This window comes from Macaca thibetana, chromosome 10 (assembly GCF_024542745.1).
Source record: "Macaca thibetana thibetana isolate TM-01 chromosome 10, ASM2454274v1, whole genome shotgun sequence".
In the NCBI taxonomy this organism is placed as follows: domain Eukaryota; kingdom Metazoa; phylum Chordata; class Mammalia; order Primates; family Cercopithecidae; genus Macaca; species Macaca thibetana.
The window spans coordinates 95,727,965-95,745,941 of NC_065587.1; the positions used below are offsets into that span (position 1 = coordinate 95,727,965).

At 37.5% G+C, this 17,977-nt stretch overlaps 1 long non-coding RNA gene across 1 annotated transcript; it reads right to left on the minus strand.

Moving 5' to 3' along the window:
* Positions 1-9,570: 9,570 nt before the first annotated feature.
* Positions 9,571-17,977, minus strand: LOC126929285 (uncharacterized). Its single transcript, XR_007717129.1, has 3 exons — positions 17,048-17,977; positions 10,061-10,126; positions 9,571-9,607 (listed from the first exon to the last, which is right to left on the minus strand). It is a non-coding gene; the product is annotated as an uncharacterized LOC126929285 (long non-coding RNA).

Consider the following 17,977-nt stretch of genomic DNA (forward strand, 5'->3'; position numbering starts at 1 on the left):
GCGCTCTGCACTGTGGCACCTGAGGATCCACAGTCCAGTGCGCCCTGGACTACTGCGCCACAGGACTCCTGTTCCGCCGCGCCCTGGACTATGGCATCAGAGAACCCAGCTCCCCGCGCCCTGGACAAGGGCACCGGAGGACCCAGCACCCGGCGTCCTGGACTAAGGCACAGTAGGACTCCGGCCGCATTGTGTACTCCTGCACAGGAGGACCCTTGCAGGGCAGCGCACTGGACTGAGCTACTGAAGGAGCCCCACCCCTGCCTCACCCTGGACTAAGGCACTGGAGAACTCTTCCTCCACAGAGCCGCGGACTCTTGCAGGAGAGAACCTCCACCAAGCCTGCCCTGGACTGTGGCCCAGTAGGGCCCACACCACGTCATGGACTCCTGTACTGGGGGAAGAGTAGTGATAAATGTCCAGGTTTACTAGTTGAAAAGTAGCAATCAATGTGTTACAATGAATGGATTTGATGTAAAATTACAAATGCTGAAAACATTATGTGTAATTGCCTAGCCAGAACAATTACACAAGACAAAGAAATAAAATAAATCCATATAGGGAAGGAAGAGGTAAGATTGTTTCTGTTTTCTGAAAATATAATCTTAAGATAGAGAACATCTTAAAGACTCCACCAAAATAAATGGTTAAAGCCAATAAAGAAATTCAATGAAGTTAATAGTTACAAAATCAATATACAAATACCATTATTGTTTCTATACAATAATGACAAACTATTACCTGAAAAATAAATTGATAAGGCAATTTCATTTATAATAGAATCAAAACAGATATATAAATATATAAAAGACAGGAGTAAATTTAATCAAGAACGTGAAAGATTTGCACACTGAAAACTATAGCACATTGATGACAAAATTAAAATAGCATAAATAAATGGAGAGACATCCTTTATTGATGAATTCAAAAATTAGTATTTTAAAAGTGTCAATGCTACCCAAAGTAATCTACAGATTAAATGTAAGCGCTATGAAATTCCAATGTCATTCTTCACAGAAATAGAAAAATTACTCCTGAAATTTGTATGGAACCACAAAAGACCCCAACTAACCAAAGCAATCTTGAACAAAAAGAATAAAGCTGGAGGCATCAGACGACCCAATTACAAACTATATGACCAAGCTGTAGTAATTGAAACAGCATAGCAGTGGCATAAAAAGAGACACGTAGAACAGTGAAAAGGGATATAGAACCCATAAATAAATCCACATGTCTGTGGTCAATCGGTTTTTTGATAAAATAACTAAAAAATACACAAAGAAGAAAGAAAATTATTTTCAATAAATGGTATAGAAAAAACTGACTATCCACATACAGAAGAATAAAATTTGACTTTTATTTTTCTCTTTATACAAGCATCAAATCAAAATTAAAAACTGAAATGTAAAACTACCACAAGGAGATAGAGAAGAAGACTGTCTGACATTGGCCTGAGCTATGATTTTCTGTAGATTATTCCGAAAGCACAGGCAACAAAAGCAAAAACACACAAATGAGATTGCATAAAACTAAAAAGCTTTTCCACAGGAAAAAAGCAATAATAGAATGAAGAGAACCCACAAATGGGATGACATTTTTAAACCATACATCAGATAAGGGGGCTCATATAATAATATATAAGTAACTCAACCTACTCAAAAATAAGAAAAAAATTATGCTTATTAAAAAAAATAAGCAAAGAACCTGAATAGACATTTCCTAAGGCATACAAAAAAGCTAACAGGTACATGAAAAAATCACAAACATTCCTAATTATCAGAGAAATGCAAATCAAAGCCACACTGAGATATCACCTCACACATTTTACTAGGGCTATCATAAAAAGAGATGGAAGATAAGTGTTGATGAGGACGTAGAGAAAAAGAAACCCTGTACACTGCTGGTCGGAATGGAAATTAGTACAACCATCTTGGAAAACAGTATGAAGCTTCCTCAAGAAATTATAAATATATTTACCCTATGATCCATCAATCCCACTTCTGGATATATGTCCAAAGGAATTTCAATCAGGATGTCAAAAAGAGACATCTGCAATTTCACGTTCATTGCAGCATTATTCCTAATAGCCATGAATTAGAAACAACCTAAGTGCTTATCAACTGAAGAATGGATAAAAATAGGTGGAAAAATTGGAACCCTTCTACACCACTGGTGAGATTTCAAAATGTAAAACAGTCTGGCAGTTCTTCAAAATGTTACACATAGACTTAGCACATGACGCAGCAATTCCACTCCTGTGTATTTACCAAAAAGAAAACAAAACAAATGCTACACACAGTAGTACACAAATGTTTATAGCAACAAAAAGTAGAAAACAACAGAAATGTTCATCAACTGAGGAGTGGATAAATCAAATGAATCCATAAAATAGAATCTTATTTAGCAATAAAAGGGAAAAAAGTGTTAATGCATGCTCCAGAATGGATGAACATTAAAAATATGTGAAGTGCAAGAAGTGAGTAAAAAATGACTATGTGTTATAATGATTCCATTTATGTGAAATGTCCAGAATAGGCAAATTCATATTCAGAAAGTAGACGAGTGGTCGCCTAGACTAGGAGGGCTTTAGGAAAGGCTGGAGAAAATGGGGAAAGTTTGCTAATGGGCGCAAGTCTCTTTAAGGCACATTAAAATGTTCTAAAATTATACTATGATGATTATTTCTCCACCCAGTTAATATACTAAAAGAATTTGAAGTTTGTACTTTAAATGAGTGAATTACACAAAGTATGAATAATATCTCAATAAAGCTGTGGGAAGTTAAAAGTATATGTAGGATGCATACAAAAATCCTACTTATCTTTATACATGAATGAAATTCTGTCATTTGTAAAAACATGGATGAATTTAGAGGATATTATACTAAGTAAAATAAGCCAAACGCAGAAAGACAAATATCTCATAATATCACTTATATGTGAAATCCACAAATGTGCACTCACAGATGTTAGGAGTAGAATGGTGGTTTATCAGAGGCTGAGCGGGGCTTGTGGGGGGAAGTTGGGAGTAGAATGGTGGTTTATCAGGGCTTTGGAGGGGGAGGGAGTAGAATGGTGAGAGCAGGGCTTTGGGGGGGGTTGGGAGTTGGGGTTTATCAGAGTAGAATGAGTGGTTTTATCAGAGGCTGAGCAGGGCGGGAGTAGGGTGGTTTTATCAGAGGCTGAGCGGGGGAGGGGGAAGTTGGGAGTAGAATGGGGTTTATCAGAGGCTGAGGGGTAGAGTTGGGAGTAGAATGTTGGGAGTGGTGGTTTATCAGAGGTGAGTTTATCAGAGGCTGAGCGGGCTGAGGGGAAGTTGGGAGTAGAATGGTGGTTTATCAGGGCTGAGGGGGAAGTGGGAGGGGGAGTAGAATGGTGGTTTATCAGAGGCTGAGCGGGGTGGGGGGGGTAAATTGGGAGTAGAATGGTGGTTTATCAGAGGCTGAGCGGGGTCGGGGGGAAGTTGGGAGTAGAATGGTGGTTTATCAGAGGCTAAGCAGGGCCGGGGTGCAGGTAAGTTGGGAGTAGAATGGTGCTTTATCAGAGGCTGAGCAGGGCGGGGGTGAAGTTAGGATTAGAATGGCGGTTTATCACAGGCTGATCAGGGCGGAGTGGGGGGTGGGAAAAGGGGAACTATTCAATGGGATAATGCTTCAGCAAGGAGAGATACATTCTGGTGATATGGTGCACAGCAAAGTGACAGCAGTTACTCATAATGAAGTGCGTATCTTAAAACTGCTAAAATACTACAACTCAAATGTTTCACCATAATGTAATAAATATGTGAGGTGGAGGATATGTTATTTAACCTAATTTGTCCATTTCACAATATTTACATGTATTGTACCACATTGTATCCATATATATTTATTTATCAATAAAAACAAAATTTTAAAAAGCGAGCAAAACAGTTGTGCCAGATCTTCATCTAAAGACATTTCTGAGAAAAATGTATCTGTTTTCTTTCAGAATAAATTTACAGTTAATAGATATCATGTTACCTAAAGTAAAGCGGATAATTTTGGCCATCAGCTTATACTGTGGGATAATCTCTTTTTGCTGACCTTGTAAAAGCTGCCGCGGATTAACAACAAGTAGGAAAGATTTTTATCATGATCAGGTAAAGGTTCTGCATGCTTCTATTTTGAATAATATTGTCCCCCTAGAATCGCAAAGTGTGAATGCCTTTTGTTTCAGAGGTCTAGCCCTAAATGGTTTAGTCAATTACATCTTGCATTCTAAAACAAGTCCTGGTGCGTTTGTGATGGTACTATATATAATTGTGTTTTTAATTTAACTATCATATATGTCTACTTTTCTGTTAAAAGTCTATATTTTACAGAGGCCCTCCATACATATAAGTGCTTTTATGATAGTCTATCCACTAAATTTCAAACATAAGTTAAGGAACAGTTTTGCTTTTATTTTTTATTATTGTTATTATATTTTAAGGCTAGTCAAGTGAAGCAGTGGGAGTGGAGAAGGAACTGCTTTAATTTTTATATGTTGGTGTTACAGGCTGTATGTGACAGGCTATATATTTGTCGGCTGAATTTTAGAAACAAAGTGAAATATTTATTTCGTATTTCATTAGATATAGGGATGATGATTACTTCAAGGGATTGTCGCTAGACTGAAAGCATCACATCATCAATCACTTGGAAACAATATTTTGCCTATGTGTTCTGTTATGTTGACAAAAACTTTTATTGTGGCAATATACCTCACAACTGAAATATGTGAAAAATATACAGAAAAAAAGACAATATTTGTTATTAAGGGATATTTAGGCCTGAGCTGCAAGATGCAAATATTTAAAACATACACTTTTTAAAAATTACATTTAAAATGTAAATTGAAGCAAGGCATTTAGAAAAAGACATAATATCTACTATAAAAGTCCTAGGTTAGAAAAGTTAAAATACTAAATGAGAAAATAATGCTTCTTGGGTAGCTTAAAATCAAATATGAGGCAAAAAATTACTCAGAACTTTTTGTAAGATTAAGAACATCTATACAGTTTCTTTGATATAAAATGAAATAAATGTCTGAATATAACTTTAATAGAATAGGCAAACAAGGGCAAAGGAGAGGTGTATGCAGAATAAAGTGAACATATTATTCTAACAATGAGAGGGACAGAATTGAATGATTGCTCTTGGAGACAAGGGATTTTAATGTCTAAGTCAATGACAAAACTTTTGTTTGCAAGTTAAAAAATGTACCTTAAACCTGGTGAAGGAATAAAGGGTGGTGGAGGGGATGATTCTTTGTACACTAAACTGGTTTTAATGACTATTGAATTAATCATAAGTTCAAATGATTTTATGGAGGCCGTTTCTTTTTTATTTGATACTTCTGGACTGCTTTTCTCTTTGTATTTGCTCCATTTTTACCTGCTTGAACAATTTTTCCCCGCAAAGTTTAGGAAACACTGTAACCACATGCTCCAGCATGATGTGATCCCTGAAAGCATTTGCAGCTGGGAGAGGAGGCAAAGGGGCTTCTCTTTCAACAAATGCATATTAATCTCAGTGAAAACTCAGAAGTTTAAACATGGTCCTCCTTGGGTCATGTGGCTACCCCAGGACCAGTCATTGCACCAGACATAGGAGATAGTCTCAAAAGCCAGGCTGGAGTCAAGGTTCTCTGGTGGAGTTTCCACTTTAGAAATGGGTTTTGTCAGGCTTTGTGTTTTCGTGTTACAGACATGATAGCCATATATCTATCTATTCCACTTCCAGTGGAGATGAAAACCTAACGCATATGCCCACTCAATGGATTTTACATGAATCTTCATAGCAGCTTTACTTGCAACAGCCAAAACCTGAAAACAGTCCAAATGTCCATGGACAGGTGAATTTGTGACTGAAAAATTTACTGTGGTATATGTATATAATGAAATAATACTCCCTAGTAAGAACAGAACAATTGATAGATGTAGCAACATGAATAAATCTCCAAAATAGTGATGCTGAGTGATGAAAAAGTATACCCACCCTATGATTTCATGTATTTGGAAATAAAAACTCACAGGGACTGCAGGTGGATCAGTGGTTGCCTGTGGATGGGATGGGGATAGGCAAGAGAAAGTGAGTAGAAAAAACACAAGAAAACTTTGGTGGTAAAGGTAATGGATATGCTTTTTATTTGAATATGTTGTTGGTTTTATAGAGCTACAAATACCAAGAATAATCAAAATGTACAATTGAAGTATGTGCAGTTTATTGCATGTAAATAAACCTTTTAAAAATTAACTGATACAAATTGACTTACATGACCAGAAATCTGTTGAAAACTCTCATGTTTTCTTCCCTATTTTTATTCTTGTGTGCTCTTACAGACCGTGTGAACACATTTCTCATCTTACTGTTCTTTTATGTCTACATTTCTCCAGGTCAATATAACTATCACCATAATTTCTTGCTTTCTCTTTAGTTCATTAGTAATTATGAGTAATGTATTGAAATGTTAAAGATATGTTCATGCATTCAGAATCCTCTGCTCTCTGATCCACATAATAGTGAATTAAGCTGTCAACAATTACACAGAATATTGCTCCTTTTTTGTTTGTTTGTTTTTTGATGAAGTCTGTCTTGGTTACCCAGGCTGGAATGCAATGGCACATTCTGGGCTCACTGCAACCTCCACCTCCCGGGTTCAAGCAATTTTCCTGCCTCAGCCTCCTGAGCAGCTGGGATTACAGGCATCTGCCATCATCCTCAACTAATTTTTGTGTTTTTATTAGAGACAGTGTTTCACCACATTGGCCAGGCTGGTCTTGAACCCGTGACCTCAGGTGATCTGCCCACCTTGGCCTCCCAAACAGCTGGGATTACAGGCATAAGCCACCATGCCCAGCCAGAATATTGCTACATTTTCAAATAGCTACAATTAACCCTGATCTGGACACCTTGAGTTGATCATAGCTTTGTAAAAGAGGATAGCATTGTAAAACTATAAAAGTAGACTAATAATAAATAACAGAATGCTTTCAGTATAAGAAATAACACTATCCTAAGCAAAAATAAATAAATAAATAAATAAATAAATAAATAAATAAAGCTGGAGGAATTCTATTATCTGACTTCATATTATACTACAGAATTATAGTAACCAAAAGAATATGGTACTGGCATAAAAACAGACCCATAGATCAATGGAACAGAATAGAGAACCCAGTAGCAAATCTACATAGCTACAGTGGACTCATTTTTGACAAAGGTGCCAAGAACATACACTGGTGGTAAATGGTGTTGAAAAAACTGGATATCCATATGCAGAGGAATGAAAACAGACTAGTATCTCTCATAATATATGAAAGTAAAATCAAAGTTGATTAAAACTCCAACAATAAAACTAGTACAAAAAAAGTTTGAGGAAAATCTCCAGAACATTGGTCTGGGCAAAAATATTTTGAGCAATACCCACAAGCACAGGCAACCAAAACACAAATGGACAAATGGATCACACTAAGTTAAAAAGCTTCTGCCCAGAAAATGATACAATCAACAAAATTAAGAGACAATCCACAGAATGGGAGAAAATATTTGCAAACTACTCTTCCGACAAGGGATTAATAATCAGAATATATAAAAAGCTCGAACAACTCTTTAAGAAACAATCTAATAACCTGGTTTAAAAAAGGGGGTAAAAGATTTGAATAGATATTTCTCAAAAAAAGGCCTACAAATGGCAAACAGGTATAAGAAATGGTGCTCAGTATCACTGATCATCAGAGAAGTGCAAATTAAAACTACAATGAGATACCATCCCACCACAGTTTAAATGACTTGTAAGCAAGCCAGGGAAAGTCTACTTTGATTGACTTATGGCCCTAGTCACCTGGCAGTTCCTTCAGATGTGGCTTCCCAGGTTTGTGTATCCATGTGACAATGTGCCTGTGTGTCCTTGTGTCCACGTGGCAGTGTCTGTGTGGTGGTGTCTGACAGTGTGGAGGTGTGTCCATGTCACAGTGTGGCGGTGTGTCTGTGTGTGTGGCAGTGTCCATGTGGCAGTGTGTCTGTGTGTTCGTGTGAGAGTGATGGTGTGTCCCTGTGACAGTGTGGTGATGTCTCTCTGTGTGTGTGTGTCCCTGTGGTATGTGGTCGTGTGTCCTTATGGTGATGTCTCCGTGTGTCTGTGTCCGTGTGACAGTCTGGTGCTGTGCCTGTGTGGTGACTTCTCCGTATGTCTGTCTGTCCGTTCATGTGACAGTGTGGCAGTGTGTCCGTGTCGTAATGTCTCCGTGTGTCTGTACATGTGACAGTGTGGTGGTGTGTCTGTGTGTCCGTATGGTGACATCTCCATGTGTGTGTCTGTCCATGTGGCCATGTGGTGGTGTGCCCGTGTGGTAGTGTCTTCGTGTGGCGGTGTGTCAGTGTGACAGTGTAGCGGTGTTCCTTCTCCAGCGTGCAGAGCTGGCACCTTGCCCTCTCAGCCCAGGACGCCCCAGAAGGCCCCAGCTTGGCGGGCAGGAGGTGGCTCCTGTGGAGGGGGAGGTGCAGGGAGCCCCGAGAGCCGAGTTTGTGGGGTCCCCTGCATTGGGTGGGAGTGAGGAGAAAGGCACCCAGGCAGCCAGGAGAAGGCTGGGCCTGCCCTAAGGAGGTGACCCGCTCTGGGCCTGCATTTCCTGGGCCGAGTACTCCAGCTCAGTCATCTTGTCCTGAGTCCTTTGTGGAACTTGGAGATTGCTGAGATTTGAAGAAGGGAAGGTCATCTTTGTTGCGGAAAGCCTGATGTGTTTCTCTATTGCTGTCACTTTTCAGCCTCATCGCTGGTGAAACATCAAATGTCGGACACCTTCTGCCAAGAAAACTCCTGGAAGTAAATGTGGGGACTGGCAGTATCCAACCAGAGGAGTCACACGCGGATTTCTGTTTGTTTGGAGATCTGCGTTTTTCCCTGTGGGTGGCGGAAGCGGAGCAGCTCTGCGGCGGGAAGGAAGGTGGGTTCTGTGCTACAGGAAGGTCCTGGCCTGGGGCGGAGGCGCCAGAGGGGATGGGCGGTCAGGGGCTGTGCAGGCCACCGGGCAGTGTGCATTCCCCCGGCTGGTCGCCCAGGAGGAGGACAGGTCCCGGCCTGGCGGGATCAGAGGCAGCCAGGCTGCGCTGCAGTCCGCGAACCAGGCGTGATGGCTGGCAGAGCGGTAGGCCATGGCGGAGGGGGACTCCCGGGCACCTGCTGTGCATCCTCATGACCAGGACACACACCGGCCTCTGGAGGCCAGGCGGAGCAAGCAAGGGGCGCCAGGCAAGGTTTGGGGTTCCCGCGGCGGGAGGTGGGTCCCTGGATCCTGGTGTCCTGCTGCTGTCCGGAACATGGGCCGCCTTCCCTCAGGCGCACCCCTCCAGGGTCGCCTATCTGCGACCTCAGCACAGCTCCTGGCTGGTGGGAGGATGGGGCGGAGGCCTCAGGGCCCAGCTGGGTCTGCAGTTTCTGCCACTGGCGGTGGCGCAGGGGTGAGCTCAAAGCTGTGCCCAGGCAGGAAACTCTCCGACCTTGCCAGCTTCCGCGCCAGCTTTGGTGACTCTCTCCAGCTCAGCTTCAACACCGTTCAACAGTTCTGTGTTCTTATTATCACAAGAATTCTTTCTGTATTTGCTATCCTTTATCAAATAAGAATTTAAAGATGCATGTGGAGTGAGATCACAGTTGAAACATTAAAAATATATAATTTCAAGTGTTGTTTAATTTTAATTTTCTAAGAAGTAAAATTATGACTCTAGTGCTAATATAAGATAAACACGTATCAACAGTGTTATTCAACTCAGTAAGCAATGAAGTTTCCAGTAAAAGGTTCAAATCATTGCAAGGAACATTAAAGTAGCTTTACAGCCAATGTTAAGGTGAGATCGTTGGTTAGTTACAATACTAGATAGTATCCAACATAGTCAGAAGCTGTCATCTTTGTGAGTTATCTCTTCCATGGCACAGAAATTATGCGTTTCTCTACTGTACAAAATATTTATCTTTTCTACTACTTCTGCACATAAAAATATTGCTAGTCACAAAAGACCAGGATTGCACTGAAAAAAAAAAATCTGAGTACTATCTCTCACCTGTCTTCATACTTCTTTTCTTCCTTTATGAAATATCTTTGAACTGCATTTTCTATCTGAAGGTCTCTGGAGAGAGAGAGTAAAATGAATAGAAGCATAGTAAGTGAATATTTTGATAACATTTACAGCTTTATTCATGTCGAATGAACATAAAATACACTACCAATATTTAAAGCGTAATGAGATGAATTTGATGTATACATGTGCCCATTAAACAATCACCATGAAGGGGTCAGTGAGCATATCCAATACTCTCAAAGCTTCTCAGTTCCCCTTGGTAATGCACGCTCATACCTCTCAGGTGTGAAGTACTGAGCTACACACACACACACACATGCACACACACACACACACACACACACACACTGGGATATCTAATTGTTTCAGAAGCATTTGTTGAAAATGTTATGTCCATGAATGCTCTAAGAACTTTATTAAAAACTAGCTGAAAGCTGATATACATGTGTATATCTATATTTGTACCACATTGTCTTAAGTACTGTAACTTGATAAGTCTTGAAACCAGGTGCTGTTAATTCTCCAACAGCACCTGGTTTCAAAGTAATTGTTTCCTTTCAAAGTAATTTGCCTTTATAGGTCCTCTACCCATCGACATACATTTCAGAATTTTAGTTTCTCAATTTCTAAAATAAGGAATACAGCTGTGATTTGATTGGAATTCTTATAGATCAATGTGGGAAGAATAGACATTTTAACAGTATTGAGATTTATGACTCATACATTCCATTGATTGAGGTCTCTTATTTATTTTAACAATATTTTGTAGTTTCGTAGTTTTCAAACGTTTCTCTTTTTTGCAGGTTTATCCCTAAGTACTACATGCTTTGATATTTGCAATAATATCAAAATTATGGTAATATTAATGTAAATGTTTCATTTTTTCCTCCAGTAATTGTCAGGTAGCTTTAAATCATAATTTAATTGTATGATACAACGGGGTTTTGAGAAACGTATACACATTGTATATATACATTTTTTTTCAGTTTGGCAGATTGACTCCACTATCATATCATAATTTAAAATTGCACTAATTACCACCAGCCTGCTCTCAAGGACAATACATCAAAATATGTATCACGTTTCAGTTTATTTAGCATCATGAAACTCTCACATTGCACTTACTTTTGGAAACCTGGAATAAAACAATAATGTAAATATCAGCTCACAGGCAACATATGGGTACATGTGACAATTTTCTAAATATCGACCTTTCACTATTTAATTCTCTGTTTATATTGTCGATTTTTTCCCTCCTCTTGAAACTCTCTTACACTGCTTATTAAATTTTGGTTCAATTCTCTCCCTACTTTTTCCAATAATCTACTTTCTAATATTTTACTGATGCTGTGCTCCTTTTCATTTGGACACTTTTAAAAAGCTGCATAATTTCTCCTCCTTTGTATTAAAATGCAAATCCATATCCAAAATAAATGAGCGCAGGGACCAAACAGATGTTTGTGCAGTGTGTCCATGAGCAATATTATCCACAATAATCAAAGGGAAGGAGCAGCCCATGTGAATATTGATGGATGAGTAGTTAAAAAAATGTGGTATATACGGCAACGTCATAATATTCGGCCTTAAAATATATTCTGAACATGCTATGAAATAGATGAAACTTGAAGATATGCCAAGTGAAATAAGCCAGTTCGAGAAATTCAAACATTCTATATCATGCCATTTCTGTGAGATACTTTGTGAAATTTGTAGAGACAGAAAGTAGAATGGTGATTGCTACGGGGAGGGGGAGGGAGAGGAATAGGAAGTTGGTGTTCAATGAGTACAGAGTTTTAGTTGGAGAAGAAGACAAGTTTTGGAGGTCTATGGTGGTGACTGTTGCACAACAGTGCAAATATACTTAATGCCACAAAACCGTGCACTTAAAGTGATTAAAAACGTAAATCTTTTGTTCTGTATATCTTTCCAGAATTATAAACCTGCAATCACAGTATAGAAATAGAACATGTTATATAGCTTTAGGTGATGATATTTTACACATTTGCACATATAAAATGCTAAATAAATTAAACATGGAATGAAGATTTGTCCTTAAATATAATTTACAAGAAGACTTTGATATTTGTTTTTCACAAGTGAAGCATTCTTATAAAGTGTCATGACCTTTTGGGGGAACCTCTGGGAAAAATGGAGAAACTCTGAAGCTACACTCTCCCTAACCTCTCTTTACAGGGAGCTCCTGCAGCTCCTACAGAAATGAGTGGCTGAGATTCTTGATTGCATAGCAGAACTTCTCATCCAAACCCTTTCCCTTTTTAGTGTCTGTGTATCAGTATAAAAGTTCTGTAAACTGTAGTTCCTTATTTTAATCCCAAAGCACAGTAACAATATATTTCATCCTAGCATTGGCAGTTTCTGTGAGTGTTTTGTTTAATTCTTAAAACTCTATCTTTGGGATTCCAAAGAGCCTAAAAAGTAAAATATTTTAAAAAGGGGAAAGAGACAAAGAGAAAGAAAATAAAATCAATAGCCCATTCTGTCACTGTTATTAAACACCAGAATACCTTTCTGTTAATCTAATTAAAATTAGTGACATCATTTAGCATTTATATCTTGAACAAAAGTTTGGAATCCTGAAAAAGAAATTTAATTTGCTAATAAATATATTTGAGTGGAATTGAAATCCTTATATATTACTTCAAATAAGAACACAAGATGAATTATGATATAGAAAATTCTATCTCTCATTGTCCAAAATCTAATAGTTAAATTGAACTTATCGAATAACATTATTTGCCAGGCATGTGGCTTACATCTGGAATCCCAATACTTTAGGAGGCAAAGGCAGGTGGATTGTTTGAGCTGAGGAGTTGCAGACCAGGTTTGGCAGTACAGTGAAACCCAATCTTGAAAAAAAAAAAAAAAAAAAAAAAAAAAAAAAGCCAGGTGTGGTGGCTTGCCTGTAGTCCCAGATACTCAGGAGGATGAGGTGGGAGGATCACGTGAGCCTGGGGAAGCTGGGACTGCAGTGCACCATGATTGTGTCACTGCACTCCAGCTTGGGCAACAGACTGAGACCCTATCTCAAAGAAAGAAAGAGAAAGAGAACAAAAGAACAAGAGAAAGAAAGCAAGAAAGCAGGAAGGAAGGAGGGAAGGAAGGAAGGAAGGAAGGAAGGAAGGAGAAGGAAGGAAGAAGGAGAAAGAAAGGAAGGAAAAAAAAATGTTTTTGGTGCCAATAATCTTTGTGAAATTATACATGGAATTTTGCTTTAATGAAATAGATTTAACTAAGTTGTGACATGATTTAAGTGTACTGACCCTAGCAATCAGAGACCTCCGAATCTGCACAATGACTTGACAGTTACATTTGACAAGAATTGATTCTCCTATCATACATACAGCATAGTCAGAATTTCAGAACTCCAACTTTCCCTATGCTATTTGTGCACATTGCTTAACATCTCTAAGACTCGATATTTTTACTCTTAAAATACTGCTAATAATAGTACCTAGTTTTTATAACGTGTATCAAAAGCATTATACTTTAAGGCAGATAGTAATTTCTCAGTAAATATTTGCTAATGTGTGTTTTAGTACAAACAGGAAAATTGGATTATGATATTTATGACACTGTTGATTCTCCTTCTAGAAACATTTAATTGTTTCTAAAACTTGTTTTCAAGTAGAGCAGTATTTTGTGTTCAAATTGAAAATACTATATGTTCATACTTTTTTTAAAGTATTCCTTGAATATTTTCATAAAAAAAATCCTAAATGAGCTTGAGCAAGGAGGACAGGAGAGATCAGTAAAATAAGGCTTTGTGGCATAGGAGACATTTGGTGGAGAGCTTTCAGCTCAAATAAGATTTGAAAAAAAAAAAAAAAGAGAGAGAGAATTTTTATAACAAATGTAAAGGCAGGATTTACCCTGATGAGCTGTGAAGAAAATACAGAGTATAACGTAATCCAAAAGAGACTAATCAGTCAAAGTAGTTTTGAAGGAAATATCTCGAAGAGAGAGAACATAAAATGAAGATCAGGTATGTAATTATTTTAATAATCTACCCATGAGATAGAAAGCACTGGGTTTTTTGAATTGATCACAAAGGGAAAATAGTTTCAAGAACCATTCTTTGTTCAGCCTAAAGCAGATTTTACATTTTGAAACAATGACATATTGTGCTAAGTAGATAATATCCACATTCGTGTGTATATGAACAATTCTGTTCTCAATAAAAACACTTTATTCACACAAGTGATGATTATCTGCATTTGATTTAGTGCTGAAAGGCCAAAGGGGGACTAATAAAATTTTAGAAATGCAAGCGGCTTAACTGGAAAATCATGATCATATTCAACTCATCATGACTGAAATAAGAAAACAAAGCAAAAAATAAATAAGAAAAAAAATGGACTACATGAACATTTGCTTCTCTCTCCAATCTAAGAATCAAAACGCTTAATTTGCTGTGGCTTAAAGGCATCTAGGTCCACAAGCCATGCAAAAGTCTACTGTTTCTGGGAGATAAGAAGAAGCAAAACACATCAGCTTTCAGAGAAGGTTAAGAAACCTCTCACACCCTACTCCACCCCACCTGAGACCAGGCAAAGGATCACTGCTTCTAGGGCACGGATGGAGGAAAAATACTTCTCCATCAGGAGAGGAACAAGGATTGTTTTGGGGCCCAGGATTTTGCACTAATGCAGAGTCGTGCTACTGTGGTAAAGGGTTGGAAAATCTCCATCCAGTGACCACAGACAAAGGTACATTGTTCCTATGGAAGGAGAAAGAAAAGAGTTAGCCCTTATGGTGGGTTTGAAAACTTTCAATGATATAAATCAAAGGTTTTCTACCACTGAGGTGGGAGGAGGCAAGATATTATTTCTTCCTCAAAAACCAACACAGATAAGGGACAGTTTGACTCCCACTGGAATAAGAGTCACGAAGTGCTAAAAATATCCCTTCTCTGAGACTCCGATGATGAAACTGGCTCCAAAATAACATGAATCATCCCTCTGCTCCCAACCTCAATTTTCTGCATAGTCACACACACACAAGAAATGATGTTCTACAGTTAGAGAGGAACAAGAAAGTGGAGAGAGACCCTCTCTGTGACATAGGTGGTAAGGACTACCGGAAGGTAACTGTGGAACAGGAGCATTGGCATATGCCCTGCAGAGCCTAAGGCCCCACACAAGGCACAAGGTATGGCAGCCTACTGCTGGAGAAATTGAAGTTACATGGTTCACTGAATGTTTCAGACACCACAGCAAAAACCAGCCTTTGTTCCTGCCCACACTAATAGCATGACACAAACCAAAATGAAACAGAAACATAAAACAATCTTGACATAAGTAATTATCTCACGAGCTACTGTTTTTGTACATCTGATGATTTGCATTTTTTTAGAAACTGGGAGACACATAAAAGCAAGTTAGAAATTTGAGTTATGAGTTATAATATTTTCAAAAGATAAAAAGTCAACAGAATCAAATTCAGAGATAATTCAGATGTTGGAACTAAATGCAAGTAATTTAAAATAATAATGATCAAAATGTTAAAGGATCTAGTTAAAAAAAAAAGACATGCATGGAAAAATGAGGAATTTCAGCAGAGATGGGAACAGTAAAAGGCAAAAGCTAGAAATAAGTGAAAGCTTGAGAACAGAGATGAAGAATTACATCAGCAAGCTGATTAGCAGACTGGTCATCAGAGTTAAGAAAGAAGCAGCAAATTTTATATTAGGCCAACACAAATTATTTGAATGGCAGCACAAAGGGAAGAAAGAGGAAAACAAAATAAACCAATGAACCAAGCAAATAAAATACTCCGGTGAGTCCAAGAATTCTCTGCTAATACGAAATTCACTAAAATACAATTAATTGGAATTCCAGAAGGAGATTAAAAACAGAGTGTGAGAGAAGAAAAATTTGAAAAAGATGACTGAGGACCCCAAGCAACCTCAAATAGCTCCAAGAAAGATTAATAAAAAATTTAAAGAATGCTAGAATAATCACACTAGTCTAACTGATGAAAACCAACGATTAGCATAAATCTTGAATTCAGTCACAGAAAAATAGGAACATTGTGTACAGAGATAAACAAAAACAAACATTACAGTGAACTGCTTGTCAGCAACTCTACAAGTCACAAACCAATGATACAAAATTTTTAAATAACTAAAAAAAAATCAGTCCCCAATCTTATATCCATTAACTATATAACTAAAATAACAATTAAATGAAGACATTTTCAGATTAACACTGGAAGAGTCCCTTGCTAACAGGTCTGCACTAAAATAAACGTCAAAACGATTTCTTGAGGCAAAAGGAATATGGAAGCAGATGAATGTTGAAACTACTCAAAGAAATAAAGAGTGCCAGGGAAGATATAAAGATATGTAGCCCAATTATTTTACATTGCTCTAAAGATCATGGATTGTCTAAATTTTTTTTTAAAAAGAGTAACTTCACATCATGGAATTCATAATATTTGAGACTATAATGCATGACATAAATAGTGTAAAGGAGGGAGGAAACAGAAATATACAATTTAAGGTTTTTATACCATAGTTGATATAATATAAACTGTAGGTTACTGTAATAAGCTAGAATAGGTATTGAAATCTCTAGAGAAACAATAAACATTTTTAAAAGATTATATGTGCATTAATGTTTTCATAGAACTTCTAGCTTTTATTTATTTGTTTTTATTTTATTTATTTATTTATTTATTTATTTTTGAGACGCAGTCTCGACCTGGAGTGCAATGGCGTGATCTCAGCTCACTACAACCTCCGCCTCCCAGATTCCAATGATTCTCCTGCCTCAGCCCCCCGAGTAGCTGGGATTACAGGTGCATAGTGTGTGGATATTTTCTTCCATTCTGTAGGCTGTCTGTTCAATCCCTTGATAGTTTCTCATGCTGTGCAGAAGAAGCTATTTAGTTTAAATAAATCCCACTTGTCAGTTTTCATTTTTCTGGCAATTGCTTTTGAGTACTTACCCACAAATTCATTGCGAAGTGCAATGTCCAGAAGAATATTTCCTAGTTTTTCTTCCAGGATTTTTGCAGTCAGAGGATGTAATCTTATGCCAATGGGTCTTATTAATCAAATGACTCCACAGTGAGAATCATTACTCTGAAAAATCAATTTTGTTATAATGATGGAAATTTAAATATTTGAAAGTAAAAACAGATGCCACCTTATTGCTAGAATTCTACAAGGCAAATTGCTATTAGAGAGGCAGAGGAAATATATATATATCTCCAAAATATAATTTGCAGTGAAATAAATAGAAGCACATTATAAATAAACTTACCTGATTTTACAAACTAACCTGTAAAGGGATTTCTACTCATTTTTCTATTGCCTGCATTGAGCTTTCTTCTAGATCCAATTTATAATTTTGTACATCACCAATTTGTCTTCACCAGTGTGTTCTTTCCATAAGCATCTTAAGATTTAATATTTCTTCTTCCAACATATTTTTATCCTCCTCAAATTTTTTACATTCCTGTTGTACTTTTTTCATAGATAATAACTCCCATTGAATAACTTGATTTTATTTAGTCAAATAGACATATTTTGAAGATACAGCTCCCAGCTGTGTTGTAATATCATCAAACTACATTAATAAAATAATACAGCTTGATAATGAAGGAGGCTGAGAATAATCTCATACAAAACCAGTAACAAAATTTGAAATATATTTACTTGCAATAAAATGTTATCTATAACATACATTCTTTAAATGTTAACCCTTAAGTTACTCAGAAATTCAAGAACAAAGTAAAAGCCACCATGAGTCACAATCATATATTCTTTACTATCATCTTTGCCACAGAACTTCTGCACTTGATCTTTCTTTTATTTTTCTGATAATTTGTGTTTGTTCCTCCTTAAATGGCTCCAAGTTAACTCTTATTAGAAAG